This window comes from Coenobita brevimanus, chromosome 5, assembly GCF_032717465.1.
Source record: "Coenobita brevimanus isolate Jiangsu-jjx chromosome 5, ASM3271746v2, whole genome shotgun sequence".
NCBI lineage: Eukaryota > Metazoa > Arthropoda > Malacostraca > Decapoda > Coenobitidae > Coenobita > Coenobita brevimanus.
This window is the reverse complement of record NC_136958.1, coordinates 4,929,732-4,935,291: the sequence shown is the minus strand read 5'-3', so window position 1 is coordinate 4,935,291 and position 5,560 is coordinate 4,929,732.

Genomic DNA, 5,560 nt, shown 5'->3' with positions numbered 1-5,560 from the left:
ACTGCCTGGTGTCCATGAACATTAAAGTGTGAAATCAGTGAAATACTTAATCACATGCATCAGGCACAGCAGGGCTCTAAAAAACACATTGCAAATTCTGAGGCTTAGAGCTGTACTAAAGGCACTTTTTTGTGTGTGTATGTGCTAAGGACATTTACAGCCCAAACTGAAAGACTTCCAGTACAATATTCACCTTACTTAATGCTTACCTGCTTGCATGGCTCACTGGACTTGTAAGTCATTGGGCTTTGCAGTTCTTTAGCAAATGGTTATGATTTATTTTTTTTTAAATTAATGTAGAAGCTCTTGTAAAGCATAATGGTTCACTGTAAATCCAGATTGTAATTTTTAAACCTTAAGAAATGGGTACAGCATAGAATTACAGAGAGAAGCCTTTGTGTTTCATGATAGCTTTACTACATTGACTGATTTCGAACTTACCTGTATTTTTTTTTTTTTTTTTTTTTTTTTCCAGTGTGCCACTGGCATTTTTGCACATATTTGCTTGAGATTCCGAAATTTGGATGTTACATTGAAAAACTTATGTCTGTTCGTGATTAGATTCTAATCAAACCGTACCTTATTTTTATCAGGGCGTGAGTAATAAGAAATGTTATGAGACTGGGAAGAAAAAAGTGTAGAGGACATGTTATATGAAATGAAAACAACAGCATAAAGCCTGGGTATGACATGCCATTTCATTACATCTGTAATTTGCTTATGGTTACATACAACCCCTCACTATATCAGAGGACTGTGCATGAATTTACAATAGTATTTTTGACTGTACAGTACAACTGGTCATTCTTTTACTGATTACAGTCATTTATTATGCATATTGTAATTTTCTATGGATCTCTGAAGTCAAACCATCCTCTAATATCATCACTGAATTTTAGAAGTTTTGTAAAACAGTCACATCATGCACTTTATAATATTTCCAGTTTCCTATCAGCTTGATAATCTTGTCTAGTGAGAGGAACACAACATTACATTTGTATGACCAAGTTGATCTCATTGTTACTGTGTAACACTTTTGATATCCATATGACTCAGGGTCATATTGTAAGTTGGTTTGGAGGTTTTGTAACACATTCTTTGCAGTTTATTCTGCACACTACACCTCAGTGTCTGCTTGCATGCTATTAATGCAAACTGTGTTGCAATTGAAATGATACATATTACACAGGAGAATGGCTAGATATAATATGCAAAATAAATTGCCAAGTAAGAGGTGCAACGAAGCCTCCTCTGCCATCTGTTTATATGGCCCTCAGTCCTGTTATGTGGAACCACCTGGCCTGTGTAACTCCATTACCATGATGATATTAGCTTAATTTATTCTTTGGGGCCACCAGAAATTTTACTGAGCTCGGTGGAAACTTTTTGTAGTGAAGTGGATAGAAACACATTAATTTATCTGCTTTAGTATAAAAAAAGTATTTCTTAAGCTGAGTAAAATTGGCTCCAGGACAAGAATAAAAGAAAAATTACATCCTCTGGCTGAAGGAGTTTTTCACAGCCTTACCCAGCCATCGAAAGAGACATTCATTTGGCTCTAATGTTGGGCACGTCGATAGATAATCTTGAAGTTCTTGTTCAGCTTTGACATAATGTATCTGCTAACTTTTATACACTTAGGAAATTAATCTTGTGGCTTCTATGCACAGTATTTCTGTAACTGTCCTAATTTATTTCCATTTAAGCATTTCATTTCTAGACATGTCAGTGTTGTTTCCTGATGCTGTAGTTTTGTGCACCTTTTATGTAGGTGTGGTAGAGTTTGCTTTGCTGCCGTGTTGCTGGTTACATCTCTTTTAATTTTGTTCTTCAGTGGTCTGTGGCAGCTGTACTTGTATATGAATCTAATTCATTCTAGTCAACACCTTGGTCAGGAGAAGCTGTGCATCATGGTGCACAATACTTTAAGTTTTTAAAATGGATGTGGTACTACAGTATCATATTTAGCTGCCAACTTACTGAAATTGTGTTAGTGTGAGGATAGAGTTGGTGCTGGAGAGGGATGCCTTCATGTGATGGCACTGATATAATCATGCCTAGTTATATATGCGTCCCTCCCCACCCCTTTAATCGAGAATGGTAGACTGTGGGAAAAGAGCTACTTCAGCCTTGAGTTCACCAAGTTAATATTCAGATGAACAGCAACAACATACAGTAGTTTTGACCTAACCCAGACCCTCATCCTAGTCATGCAGAATCTAATATGTTCAAACATTAAACCCAATTTAGTATGTGATTATAAGTCATTCATCTTAAATTGGTTTAATTATACTCAGACAAGGTTAAAACTAATAGCAGTATCAGAGTGAGTTAAAGGGAGGCTTGCTTATGTAACTGAAAATGCAGCTTGCAAGCATTCTTTGAAAGTCATGGTAAATGGTACATCTTTGGCTTTCCCAGTGGTTACTGGTATCTTGAAATGGTTTACGTACTTTCCATTTTGATAAGATTTATGGATAACTCATTCCACATCGTTTGCTTATAATTGGATTTCTATTCATACAGTAGAATGATACTTATTCTTTTGCTGCTATTGTCGGGTCATTTAATTTAATGCACAATGCATTGTCTGCCCTGGTCTTAGAGATTTTGAATGGCAATTGTAATAGTTTATGTGATTATATAGACTGATAATTAATGTTCCTTCTAAGAGTTGACAACATTGTGCTGAGTGAATATTGCTGTCTTAAGTAGTTTCAAGGCTGTGTACATTTATGTGTGAATAACAGCAGTAAATCAGTAATTTACTATTGGCAAAATACCAGTATCAACAAATAGGTATAAAGAATGAGGTGGAAGATTAATACCTTGCTGTTATGTTTTATTTGGTTTTTATTCTTTCTCTTCTTCTTTTACAGGATTCATGACAGCAATAATTATAAGTGAGGCATGGTGTAGTTTCTTCTGCATTCTGACAGGTTAATCACTTAGAAGGAACATTAATGCTAACTAGTAGTAATGTTCTTCAGACTGAGAGGATGTAGGTGTGTGCCCCAGTTTATGATGGTCATCTGTGGAACTGTTGAGAGCATAAGATGTGTTGAGCTTACATGTCACATACATTCCAAAGTACTCCACTTACTCTCAACTCTCTAAAGTTTTCATACATGCTTGCGTGTATGTGATCCATTGCAACAAGTAGAAATGTTGGGTGAGAGAGAGAGAGACAGACACAGGTTAGAGCTTGTATTATTTATTTTCTTGAATGTTTTGGGCTGCTCAGAACATGAAACGTTTGAAAAAATAAAGAATTCAAGCTCTAACCTGTCTCCCTCCCACCCAACATTTCCATGCTTGCTTGTGTTAGCCATGTTGACCGATACTAACTTCATGCATTGTGAACTATGGCACCATCTCTGTTCAGCCCCTTAATCCTGAGTTCGTTTTTGTCGGACCTCATCAGAATGGATCCCAGGTGCGTTTCACAAATAGTTGTCAGAAGTTGGAGCTTGTGTACACCTTAGCCCTCTCAGTTTGAAGAATATAATTGTCCATGTAGGTAGATGCTTAATTGTTTGAATTTATAAGAGACATTATTAGAATACTGTTTTTTGCATAAGAAATGTGACTGTAAAACAAAATATTGTTGAGGTGAGACATTAAGAGTGTTTATTAATTTTAGATTTTTATATGGTTGATTGACGAAGTATGAATGTATATTACAGAGTATATTTTTACATATCTACTAAATTAATGACTAGGAATGAGCACTATTCCTATCACCACGGATCTCAAAACCTTTATGTGATTTTTAGTTTGTAGTTAATTGTTTTGTTAAGCTCGTAGGCTTAATCAATATTTTAAGACAGACACTTGCCATGTTTACTAGTGTAGGCATTCGTGTACATATGAGACTTTTTTTTTTTAATGTGTGTGTGTATGTGACATAGTTGCTTGCATGATTATTTGAATGAGAGAGAAAATTGAGGTCGAGAAGAGGGAAGATATGTTAGAGTAATAATTATAATAATTTTGAACTATTATCCCAGGGTGGGAGGAACTAGAGCACAAATTAGTCTCTATGGGGACACAAATCGGAAGAAATAAGAAGCTGTGGGCACATTTACAGGTAATTACTTTTTAGTTATGAAATAAGGCAGAAATGGAGTGACAAGATAGTGATCGGATAAGAATGAATAGACTTAAAGATAGACAGTATGGCAAGAAGAATAAAAAAACAAGTAATCATACTGAATGAAACTTAATTTTAACACAATCCTTATTCAAAAGTTGGTTAAAATCTTTATTGCACTTATATTGTAGAAAGATAGCATAACACTTTGCCAGTATCACATAAGTTACAAGAATATTACCCATTGTCAGTTGATACTGCAGATGGTTCAGTAGTAAATGTGCTGCTGCATTTTGCAGTGAATGGCTCAACAAATGTAAAGGTAACTCAGAAATGGACTTGTTTTTTCTTCCGTGAAGTGTAAGATGAGAATGGATATGCAGTATGGTAGTCCTGTTTGTTGCTGAAGTATGAGAGGTGATCATATAATTCTGGTAATGGTTGACAAGATCAGTTTTATTGAGCATTAGATACATACTTCATTCATCCTCAAAGTTTTCCCATCATTTATTCTCACACATGTTCCAAAGATCCTATCACCGATAGAAGCATCACCGAAGCTCTTCTTTCCTGTTTGTCTTCAGGACATTCATCATTTCTGATTGGGTGTCTTCAGCCATGTCAAAACAGTATCTCTTCATCACGAGCTCCCTTTCTGGATGAATAAGGTGGATGTGGTACTAATGGAATCTTTTCTCAGACCCAAAGAACTCTGTAAAAAGCATTGCGTGACTGGATGTATTGTCATGTTTATGTAGACATTCACCATTTCCACCTCACATGGTGTTTGCATTTCATTGCCTCACACAGACTCTTCAGTATTCCAGGTAGAAGCTGTATTAGCAGTATTACATCTGGGGAGAAAAAAGTTGCAAGCACAATTTCTTCCATTTAAAAAAAGAAATGCAAATATTGCATAGCCCAAATTTCATCCCCTGTTGTGATCTTGAATAAGAATGTTGAATCCAGTGCTCATCAAGCAAACAGACTGGGGGAAGAAATGATAAGATATTCCCTTTAATCATCATTGGCTATGTGGAACAGATTTGGATTTGAAAAAGTAATAATAATAATAATGGAGGGCAGTTCACAAAGCCTTACCATTACCCTGGCTATGGTGCACTGGCATGTGGTATTGGTGTTCTGTGAGACATGGCAGCCAGAACAGTGGGTGATTTATGACAGGCAGTGGCACAAATCATCGAACTCTTATCACAAATTGTTGAGCCCATTATCATTTTTTTTTTTTTTCACCTCATGTACTCGTGTTGGATACTAAAGATATGTTGCAGTTTATATTGCAGTGCTTTAGCTATCTTTAAAATGCTTCAAAAGGCTTACCAGAGATTTACGAAGATGGATTATAAGAAATTTAAGTATTGTATAAAGGATAAGAAAGAATTACTGTATTCCAAATATTTAAAAGGTATTGTAAGTGGAAGATTTAAAAAAAAAAATGAGAGCATT